Source organism: Haliotis asinina, chromosome 10, assembly GCF_037392515.1.
Source record: "Haliotis asinina isolate JCU_RB_2024 chromosome 10, JCU_Hal_asi_v2, whole genome shotgun sequence".
Taxonomy (NCBI): Eukaryota; Metazoa; Mollusca; class Gastropoda; order Lepetellida; family Haliotidae; genus Haliotis; species Haliotis asinina.
In genome coordinates this window covers 45417421-45429872 of record NC_090289.1, presented here as the reverse complement: position 1 = coordinate 45429872, position 12452 = coordinate 45417421, and the positions used below count along the sequence as shown (strand labels likewise).

General features: G+C 40.0%; 1 long non-coding RNA gene across 1 annotated transcript in view; it reads right to left on the bottom strand.

Moving 5' to 3' along the window:
- The window catches only part of LOC137298041 (uncharacterized), a 37093-nt gene extending 25183 nt beyond the window's left edge, over positions 1-11910 (bottom strand). The window contains exon 1 of the long non-coding RNA XR_010957711.1: positions 11601-11910. This is a non-coding gene — a long non-coding RNA (uncharacterized lncRNA). The remainder of the gene's footprint in view (positions 1-11600) is intronic.
- Between the last annotated feature and the right edge of the window lie 542 nt (positions 11911-12452).

Here is a 12452-nt window from a genome sequence, read left to right as displayed (position 1 = left end):
CAATCAGTTGTTACCAAGATAGCCACCATTTGCTATTTTGACGGGGAAAGGATATTTTAAGAATATATTTAATTCTCAAACGTCCATACACTTACATCTCGGGTCAGAAAACTTAAGTATGACTTGGAACAGTGACCGAACCATGTTCTCTGCGTCAGAAAGCAATTAAGAAGGGTGGATACAAAATATCAAAATGTCGAGAAATTGCTAAATTTGGTATCATTTTGTAGGAAAATGTGTCTCGAATGTAATAATGAAACAAAAACAAGAAGACACAATGTCACTTGTTTTGCACGTGGCGCCCTCTCGTGGCAGCGTCTGTAAAAAGTGATATATCAATAAACGTTCTCTCAAAAGTAAATTGTTTACTCTCGTTATTCAATATATGTTTTTGTATAAAGATATTTCAGTACTGATATAGAATAGAGCAGGAAAATCAATATGTCAAGGCAGTATGTAGGATTCCACACATCAATTACCGTATGTAATAACACATTAAAAAACTGATTCATCGGTAAAAGATTTTTTATAACATGAATTTTTATACAGTAAATTCACATTAGGTTAATGCTCAAAATATATGAAAATGTGTTGCAAGAGGGTATCAGCATCATCTCCAAATTAAATGTCTTCAGGGGAAATAATTCTTGCCCAGGTTTACCTCAGGATAAATGCTTGTGTGGCCCAAATATCATGAAGTATGATTAGAAGCAAGAAAAAGGCAATAACTGCGCAACATAAATATCCGTGCCTACTGCCACATCCCGTCGCCTACGATATGCGCACAAACCACGGTATCCATCCTCTGAAGTGTGCACGTTCCTTTTAAACACATATCCAAAGACTGACTTTACATATGCTATGATGGCAAACAGAGACGACTAAAGTGAGTGAGTGAGTGAGTTTAGTTTTACGCCGCACTCAGCAATATTCCAGCTATATGGTCTGTAAATAATCGAGTCTGGACCAAGACAACCCAGTGATCAACAACATGAGCATCGATATGCGCATTTGGGAACCGATGACATGTGTCAACCAAGTCAGCGAACCTGACCACCCGATCCCGTTAGTCGCCTCTTACGACAAGCTGAGTGGCCTTTTATGGCAAGCATTGGTTGCTGAAGGCCTATTCTACCCCAGGACCTTCACGGGTCACAGACGACTAAACCCTTTACACACCGTTAATAAACATAATGCATTAAGCAGGTCGAGGTACTATATCATGAGTATGTACACTCGTACTTGTTTTAGTGTTACAGCTGTACGATATTGCTTATAAACAATCGAATCTGAACAATCCACATTTAAACGTGAACTGATATTTTACATTTTCAATACCTTAAAATATTTGTCGGCCAACTGTCGTTTTGTACATATTAAAATCGGCAAATTCGAAGAGTTCTGGTATATCAGTATCAGCTTCATTGAGAACCTGGACCATTATTTTTGATGGCGTACAAAATAACATAAGCGACAATCCCTGTCCACACCAATGGGACATTTGTTGATTCTATTATTCCGACCGTACTATCAGCACGTGTGCGGGAATAACTTTATAATGTAACGAGGCACTGTCTTTGCTTTCCGCTAATAAGTGACCATGCAAATATATTGCCTCACTGGCGCCACTCATAATGGCGTACGTTAATTGTCTACATGGAAAATAATTCAGAAACATATGCCTCAAGCCAAATACGGAGAGCCGTGAAGATCCGAGTTCGACTTGATCTTCAATATATCACACTTGTCGTAAGAGGCGGCTAAAGAGATCGGGTGGTCAGGCTGATTTGACTTGATAAACACATGTTATCGTATCCATATTGCGTAGATCAGTGCTCATGGTGTTGATCACTGGATTGCCTGGTCTAGACCCGTTCGTTTTCAGACTGCCGTCATATACCTGGGATATTGCGTGTATTGAGTGTAGTGCTGAACCAAAAACGATTGTACGGAATTTGCTTGGACAAATTTAGAAAGGTTCTCCACACGCCCACCATCAAACTTTGGGAAATGATGATACTTGAATCTTGTGACCTTGTTTCAACAACGTCTAGAGTAAGACTGTATGGAATCTTCCTGGATTGTCTTTAAAATCAACTTAGAAACAGCATGCCCGATTGTACAGTCACGAAAAGCTTTGAAGCATTTCCACAAAATTTCAACCTATGTGGATGGAGGAACCAAACAGTTTATCACATCGATTTCAGACAAACAGGTCAGATTAATATATTTTGCAGTCACGTTTACCCTTTTGCGTATCATAATAGTTATGTCACCGCTTAATCCGTAGGTACCAACTGAACTTTTCTTCTATGGATACCAAGTCACATGCTTGTCACACGAACAAAGGCAATTACAAAGATTTTTGCAGCAATCTTTACTGTGTACATTGCTTGAATCACATGCCACAGCAATTTACGATAAATCTCATGTTTTTATCAACTTATGTGAAATGTCATCACATCATTAAGAATACAAACACATTATGGCACAATATAACACGCACGTGGGATAGGGTTTCCGAGATGAACACACCGGATATAATCGCTACATATTGTTTGACAAGCCTCGACTGAGCGGGAAAGCTGGTATGAACTTTAATGGGCTTTTAACAACCGCTCAGTGTGATTTGTTCAATATTTGTATAATTGACATTTCAATCATACACACTGCATCCCCAGTCCCGTCAGATCGTATTCTCATCATGCAGTCCTGACCGTACAGTGAATGTGGCGTAGAGTGGTTAGAGCGTGAAAAGTCACGTCGATTACCCGACATTCTAAACATAGGGGATTTAACGGGTGGTTCCATTTCTTTCTTCGAGGTGATAAATCTGCTACTGCTGCCATCAAGTGGTTTGTGCAGGAGAGTTAGTGAGTATGGTTTTACGCCTCTCTAAGCAGTATTCCAGCAGTATCACGGCGGGAACTCCAGCGATGGGTTTACACATTATGGGGATGGAACCCGCGTCTCCAGCAGGCCACACCACCACCCCTTATACAGGAGATGATATATGACGATATTGTATATGTGGAGGACAGAAATGTTTGAATAACCGAATTATAGATATGCAATGGAAAATATTATCCAAGAGTTATGTCTAACGTTTTTCGGACGGTGGGGTAGCCTAGTAGTTAAGGTGCTTGCTCCTTACTCCGAAGACCCGGGTTCGATTCCACACATGGGTGCAATGTGTGAAACCCATGTCTGTTGTCCTCCGTCGTGATATTGCTGGAATTTGTTTAAAAGCGGCATAAAACTAAGCTCACTCACTCTAACGTTATTAGAGAAATTATGTATTCGTTTATTTTGAAAGATATCCATTTGATGGCGGTTATGTTCTTCACCACATATCTATAGCAAAAATAGGTTGTGTTATCTAAATAGTAACTGCATGGTCCGATGCACAGTATATTCGAGCACAATCGTAATAGAATAAAACCGTGAAAACCCAGGTTAGACTTGGCCTCCAGCAACCCATGCCTGTCGCGATCGTAAGAGGTGGCAAACGAGGTGGCCGGGCTCGCCGACTCGGCTGGCTCTAGTCATCGCATCCCACTGGGCAGCTCGATGTCCAAGCCGTTGATCGCTGGATGGTCTGGTCCAGGCTCGAATATTTACAGACCGTCTCCATATGCTAGAATGTTGCTGAGTGGTGCAGCGTGGATCAACATACAATGTACAAACATACGGAACATATTTATATGTGCACTCTCTATGTGTTTTTTTTTTTTTTTTGTCTTTCGGGTTGTTGTTTTCGGGTTTTGGTTTGTCTTTTTGGTTTTATGTTTTTTTTATTTTGTTTTGTGGTTTTTTGTGTTTAGGTTTTGGTTTTGTTTTATTGTTTTGGCTATTTTTTGTTGTTGTTTTGATTGTTTGGTTTTTTTCGGAGTTTTTTTTTGTGTGCTTTGTTATTTTTTAGGGCGGGGGGTTGCTGCTTTTTTGGTGATTATTTGTTTTTAAATCTGTTTTGGGGTCTTGTTTGACTGATTCGATCACGGAGTCAGTGTTTCAGGCAGCCGAGAAGTTTTAACCGCTGCTAATGGAATGTAATGCGCAGGAGTCAGTAAAAACACGCTTTGACACTCCCGATACAAGTGCATGTATTCGTTTCACATATAGCGTGCACAGGTTGTCGAGTCATGTATGTTATTCCTTGGTTTTACCATCTCCTTTCAGCGCACGTAATTCGTTTGCTATTAAGATACACCATATCACGTATAAACAAGCCATAGAAGGAACAAAGCACTACTGCAATCGCAAATATTCTCTCCTTAAGTGCTCTGTAAGGGGATGTAATCTGGGAACTATTCTCAGAATTACACGCGATGGGAGTTAATGCCCACACTTACCATGGAGGAGTGGATGCTTGTCCACTTAATTTAAGGTATATGCTGGAAGTATTGCATGCCAATATTCTCAATCCATAGCAAATTCCAAACTATTACTTTCCGCCAGGTTACAAGTGGTATAGGCTGACGGTGTTCTCAAACCACATATCCTTCACGTCGTTTCAGCTAAGATAGTTCATGACGCATTTCCAAATCTGAAAATGTACAGTGGGACTCTTTCGTCTTTTGTGTGGTTGACGGGTTGTTGTTTTTTTTTTCATTTTAATTTCATTCTAATTGGAGTTTTTGTGCGTTGGTTGATTGCTTAGTAGTTTAACGAAAAACTATTTCGTATCTGTGGTGGCAGTCTGTAAATATCCAGTCTGGACCAGTCAAACCAGTGATCAACAGCATGAACATCGAGCTACGAAAATGAGACACAGTGACATGGGTCATCCAAGTCAGTGAGCCTGACCACCAGATCCCGATGTCGCCTGTCACTAGCATAGGTTGCTCAAGACAGGTCTTCATGGGTTATTTAGGATTTGGAGTTTGGTATTAGCAGTTTGGGTCTTTCGGGTCTGTGCTATTTGCAGTCAGCAATATACAGCTATGTCAGGGAGTCTTTAATGACCTACATCATAAACAAATGGTATATGATATCTTTCAACAACCAACTCAGTGAATCTAACCCAATCTCATAACTTGCCGCCTAAACCAAAAACTGAAGACCAGTTCTTCGATGTGTATAGACGTTCCTATCTAGGAGCTGCATCTAAGCCTAATGCCAAAGACAATCACCCGAAACTTGAAAAATATCCACAGCACATCTAGCACTCGTGTCCATTATCTACATAAACATGGAACAATTACAATATTTTATATCAATAAAGTCTTCCTTCACACGTAGCGTGGGGAAATGGGGTGAAAATGAATACAGTCGAACCCCGTTTATCCGGACGTTTTGGCTTCACTCGAAAATCGTCCGGATAGCGAGACGTCCTGTTAACTGGATCAAACAAGCAAAACGTGAAAATTGCGTGAAAGCAAATACATTTCAGATACGTGTATCAATAAATCAACAGTCAATAGTAATGAAAGTGAATCATCATAACATATACGTGTACCGATAATACATGGAAGGCGGAACGCAGGTTACCATTTGTCAGGTTGTCTCGGACGTAATCGTGTAGCGTGTGGAGCTTCAGATGGTAAGTTAGATGAAAAACATAATCGATGACAAAAAGTTTCTGTTTTGCCAATTGCATATTCTATTTATTCTTAATTTAAAAAACATATGACATCGTGTCGAACTTATGCTGTCTGCGGAAAGTAAACTTCCTAACGGCATCACACTTAGATCATGTGTCAGGCTATTATTAACTTGCATCGCGACAGATAGCAGGGGCCGATTTATAAGCGTTATGTACAGTACAATTAAAGTGTATTTTACCTTAATCCTACTTAACATGTGTTTTTGTTACTGATGAGATGTTCTCACACGTGTATGTCAGCGTGAACACTGACGTTAGAGAAATGCTGACTTGATGACAAGCCAAAGGACATGTCCGCGCGTACTTGTCCGGTCTTATGTCGGTTTCACAGTGTTCTCTCTATGTCAGGAGTGTTTCATGAACATGTCTCTCACACACTTAATTAAAACCGTGCCGACCACTCTTTCATTTTGCCCCTTACTGTTGGATGCGTCAATGAGATCAATCCCCTGTCCCGCTGCCTTTTCCTTCGACAAGACGAGATCTCCTCTACCTGACCGTTATTCATCAGAAGCACCAGCGGAGGTCCTAAATGAACTTTACAGGACATGGGAAAGGACTCATGTGTAACAAACCATAACACTGTGTCCAGGATCCTCATATGTATTTCACAAGCTATTGGCAGGTACTCTTTTGACTAGGGTAAGTAGTACTTTATGTTTTACACACCCCATAAGATTCAGGATGGGTGTATTGTTATGACATTTGGTACGTTGTGCCCCCAAACATTAGTTTGAAAACCGGGTTATCATTTGGACAATCAATGACCAATCAAATGTCGTGTTCTTTCATGTTCCTTATTATTGTAAAAAAGGTCATTTGTGAAGTATGTGTCATGTGGGTATCACATGCGAGTGGTGGTATAAGTTGACTTTGGATGCAACAAGACACGCTTACAAACGAATGCAAGAAGTCTGATGCCAAGAGAGGGATAGAATATTCTTTATGGTAATACAGGAATGGTATTTGAGGAGTGTAACCGAAGATTTTACATTGGAATCCCAGGAGGAACATTAAATACCATTTTAGTATTGTTTTCTATTTTGATAAAGATTTGATATGTTTGAAATCCAAGACACGAAAAGAATTACATATTCTGATGGTCGGCGTTTGTACTCTGACTGATGTATTATGAGTGTTTGGTAAAGAAGTGGAATTATATGCATTCGTCCGTTCGTACTGTAATTGCACACGTTTCTGTTCTTTTGACAGAATACTGCACTACTTTTGCTGGAATATTGCTATAACTAAGTCTACTGACTGTCTTGACTATATATATGTAACATACACACCAAAATGCTTTTATTATTTTCGGTGGAATTTCTTGTATTATCAGCATAAATGACAAGAAGCCCTTATCAATCGACAGACAGGGTTGTATTCATCAGGAGCTCCCAGGGAATTCAGTGATGACAGATACGATTGCATTTGGACTAACCCATGTTGTTTAAAGAGACTTAAAATGGTTCCATGACTGGAAACATGTTCTCGTGAGATTTCAAGATCAGATAGGCTCGGTCTAGGATCGATTCGATACTCTCTCTTAAAGGAACAGTCTTACTGATATTTATGTTGAGCAGCTATCACTGGCCGCTCTCTTCAGCCGCAGTAGTGGTAGTGTTAGTGGTAGTGTTAGTGTTAGTGTTAGTGTTAGTGTTAGTGTTAGTGTTAGTGGTAGTGGTAGTATTGATAGTAGTGGTTATGGCAGTAGTTGTAGTAGTTGTGCTGGTAGTAGGAGAGCGTTGCACATGTTTCTGCTACATTGCACGAAGTGTAGTCCTATAATGAGTGGGTGACTGCGTGTTTGAGTGACTGAGTTACTGAGTGAGGCTCTACATGAAGTATTGCTTCTCTAATTGAGTGACTGTGTGACCGATTGAGAGACTGACTTAGAGAGTGAGTGAGTGACTAACAGACCAAATTACTTCGTGAGGTACTGAGTGCGGTACGTCGTGAGTGAGTGAGGTACTGCTTGAGGTACTGCGAGACTGAGTGAGCGGTGAACTGTCTAATGATCGTAATCAACTCCGGATGTTATACAGACACGTACAGTACATAATCGAAGGCCGAGTCAATTCAACATCTCAGCAAGTACCGTGAACAAAGGTGTCTACCTGATGTCGATATGAGGAAATGAAAACTCTGTTTCTCCTGGACATCAGCAGATTGATTAGATCCATGAACGGATCCAGGAATTTTGAAAGGGACCGTGGGGTGGGGTGCGAGGTTTCAAGGGGTTCGAACCCTGTGGTCCCGTCTTCATTCAATGTGGTCATAAGTCGTGTTCACAAGGCAAAGGAAAAATGAGGGGGTAAGTATGCCGAACCGCCTGCACCCTCCTCTGGTTCCGCCCATGAGATCGTGTTCGTGGTCACGTGTAAATTAGAAATAGCTTACTGATTTATGAAACTACTAATGCACTCGCCTGCACTCGAAATATGTCAGTTATAAAGCCTATCGTAATAAATATGTTCCAATAACACTATCATCGCCAAACACAATTTTCATTATCTGATGGTACAGTATTAGACTTAATTATGTCTTACCCGTGCAGGTCCATGTGAGCATACTGGCCTTCACTCTGCTTTTCGTAAGAAGCGACTAACGGGATCGGGTGGTCAAGCTCGCGGACTTGGCCATTACCACACGCGTAGGCAAGGCAACTGTTCGCCTCAAACAACTCGAGAATATGTTGTATAACTCAAAATAAGGAATTGATGGTCAACAAACACGGGAATGTATGGTATAATTCAAAACAAGGAAGTGATGGTCAATATACTCGAAATATGGAATTCACGCACCATGTCACTGATGCGCCCAAAATGCAACGTCCACGGTGTTTCTACAATGAAACGTGTTGTTGATGAAACATCATTTGAGTAAATGAGATTGCTTTGATGTATTTCAAAGGCTGGCACACCGGTATAAGCTCCCACGGGATTATTCGCAATTCATTAGAAACAATAAAGACTTTAACGAGAGTGGGCTGTACTAAGCAATGATGTGAGATAAAGGCAGTACAACAAGAGTATTTTTGAAACAATGACATCATATGAATGTTTTATTTAGATGCCTTTGTATTTTCGTTCGTTCCCTTTTATGGCTACTGTTGGATATGTTGGAAAATGTCAGTACTAATACATACATACTTCAGGGGACTTATTGGAAATCTAATGACAGCTTAGAATAGCTGCCTATTATGAACTACAAGAATGATTACTGAAAATTGGACACTATATATTCAGGTCATTATTGTACTTCTAATTGTGTTCTTGCTCTATCTCTCATAAACACTTTGTTAGTATAGAACTATCAGGGAGTATGTTTATTGTTGGACGCTGGAACAATGTTCCTTTCTATATGGCGTCGTTCTGTAAATAACAGAATCGGAGCCAAACAAACCCAGCCTATTCCAACAGACCAACTACCACACATAATGTACAAAAGAAACGTGTTTAGACAATTGGGGAGTACTTCAACAGTCCCAAGCTGCCTATAGAATATCCCAGTCCCCACTGAACAAAACATACACTAACTTTTCAAACCTCCATTGCACAAAACATGCATCGAATATCCCAATACCCACTGCACAAAACATACACTGAACATCCTAATTCCCATTGGCAAAAACATACCTCAAATATCCCAACCCCACTGTGCAAAACATACACTGAATTTCCAAATCTCAATTCAACAAAAGATACATCGACTATCCCAACTCCAATTGAGCAATACATGGAACACCACAATTGCCACTGCACAAAACATCCTTCGAATATCCCAACTCCACTGTGCAAAGCAGACACTAAATAGCCAAATCCCCATTGCACAAAATTTACCTCCAACATCCCAATTCCCATAGTGCCAGCAATAATCGGATAAAACAGCTCTAGCTGTCAGCCAATGCTGCTGTTGTTTCTGTTCTACCTGCACCTTAGCTTTCAGATCCAAAATATCTTTGTACATTTCATATGAAACATTGATTTGTTTTGTCTTTCGGGTGCCTTTGCTGTTCATACGATGTATTATTTTTGCCACGTTCCAACGTACATGCATATTTGAATACACTGGTATTGAAGTGGTGCCTTGGTGTCTGAATATATTGTCCGAAGTGAATTTGAAGCATATCTGTGTGAACATCTTCAGCATTATGAATCAATAGTCATGGTTAAAGAAAGGTAATAGTTACACGAGTTCTCGAATCGGACACCTGTTCCCAATTTGTCTTAGCTCACGTACATGCTAATGGAAAATGGAAGCGTTGCATTTGTGGTAACTATAAAACCTTACCCCATGTCTTGTATAGAAATATTAATGGTGACTGTCTCCGTACGAAAGTGTTTGTAAGAACGATCGTTTCAATACTTTGATACTGAAATGTCCCTTTATTCGAGCTACATGCTACAGCTTCAGGTTATGAAATCAACACTGGAAAGACAAGTTGTTAACAGCTCAGCTTCATGATAATTGGTACCAGGTGTCGTTACAAATATATTGTGGTGGACATTCAGAATGAGTCACTGGACACGGCATACCATTTCTCATGGAGTTACCTAACATAAGTCCCGTCTGAGCAAAAGATCCTTACTCTTAACACGTGTCATCACTCATCTCCGATAAAACTCTGACAAATGTGCTCCCCTTTACGAATTATGGAATCTGTTCTGACAGATATTTGAGATTCATTACCGTTATCGCGCATTGACGTTTAGAATGGATATCTGACATCAATCAAGAGGAAGTAAAGGGGGTTATCATTTACGTTATGAAAACGTTGTAATCATATTTTTAAAACTGATAGTTCGACATAATGTCAATGAAACGTTTATATTAATACATTATTGGAAATTCTCTGACGCCAGGCATTAAAAAAACGTACCATTGTATTAAAGTTCAATGAGAACGGTCACAAGTTACTCCAACATTCCTAACACATTGTAAGAGTGCAAGGCTACATTATACAGGTATCATGATACTTCTGGCAGCTGCATGATTCCTAAGAACGCTCGTGTCATGTGCCTGTCCTACCTGACGGAACTGTAACCTTTCGGTGACGTCTTTATAGACGCTGACATTTCACGGTAGACCAACACGCCCACAACCAAATACTAAACGAAACTATTTCACTTTCACTTTCCAAATAACACATGGCTAACACATTAAGTGCCTGGAGAAATGAAAAATAGAACGGTTCTTATCTTGTATTCCTGCCTATTTGAAGAGCAAGTTTACATCCAATGATACCATTTTTATACATCTACATCATTACAATTGAATACACATGAACAAAAATGATAGAAGGATCAGCGGAAAGGAATTGTATTGACATTATGTGGTTTTCGTAATAAAGGGCCCTTTTGTTCTTCCCTTTTATATATAATTACTTTAAAGAAAACATGTCTACTCAGTACAAGTGTACCCAAACTATCACTCCACTGAGACGAAACGAATGTGCAGAAAATGTTTGACAATATTCAAGCACCTGGAGTAAAATGTAATTTTTGTAATCTTCAGACAAAATTTCAATGTTTGCACGCCGACAATTATTCAAAATAATTACGAAACTGCACTCGAAGAGGCGATTTTGAGACAGATACAGGAAACGACGTTTTGAAAAAATTAAGTGCACCTCATTGGAATCCATAACTCGCATACATAGATACTTTAGCGTCTCTCTGTGCTAAGTGCAAGTAGCTGTTATTCCAAACGCCCTGAGAACACGTCTATGTGATTTGTCGTAACATTATTTTAATCATAGCGTTACGATAACGCAAAAAAACATCAAGTAAATATAATTTTAAAAGCAGCATGCGCCATTGAGTCTACTACTGCAAAATTAGAATTGAAAACACGACGGCATAGTTTTTTTCACCTGAGCAACGCTGTTTCGCTTGACTGAAAAAAATTAGGTAATGGTGAAGCGAAGATGTACCAAGTTTTAATCTGTTTGGCTTTTAGGAGAAAAAAATCAGCCAAAGAAGTTTGGTACTCCTACCTTTACGCGTGTAGAGCTCCTTCCTGTTAAGAGTAGGACTGTCGCTCCTGCTATGAGTTGTGCTGTTGCCACGATCGACTTAATAATTTATAGCCAGTCTCTCTCGCTTGTTGCTGATTGTGCTTCTCTCTCGCTCTCCCACACCCACCTAGAGTAAGCCCACACTCTTGTGATAAACTCCGCAACACTCCCTGGTATCTCCGGTCTTAGGAATTGATTTGACGAAAGCCAGCAGTCACGTGACAGTTGACTCTCAGTCGGGTAAACCAATACCCGAGCAGGGCACCCACCAGAGGTCAGTGGGAGAGTCACATGAGGAATGGTTTATGTTTTAGACACTGTTTTCTTTACGATCTGTCAATAAGGGCGCGATAGCTGACATCTCTCATTGCAAATGGGTTGGTCGAAGTATGAGGGACTCACTTAATGAGTAGTGTGTGTGTGTGTGTTTGACAGATGGTCCAATTCATATCGGATAATGTATTGGGTTTCCTCATTGTTAGTAATACACCGAAAGTGAAGAGTACTAGCGTGATCTTTGTTTTTGGTCTACTGGATGATGTTTAATCCATATTGAACTCGTCTTTCTCAAATAGGGTACATTTTCCCAGTAATAGGTATACGCAGGTGAAAAGACTAACTATACAATGTCATCAAGAATGGAGTATTTTTTTCCTGATCTTGTCAATGAGTGAGCATTGTTTTACGCCGCTTTTTTAAATATCATAGCTAAATCGGGACGGGGTACATCAGAAATGGTTTCAAACATTGTACCTAGAGTGACGAGCGGACGTTTTAACCAATAGGCTACCCCTCCACCCCTTTTGCCCGTCCATTATCTTCAGTAATATT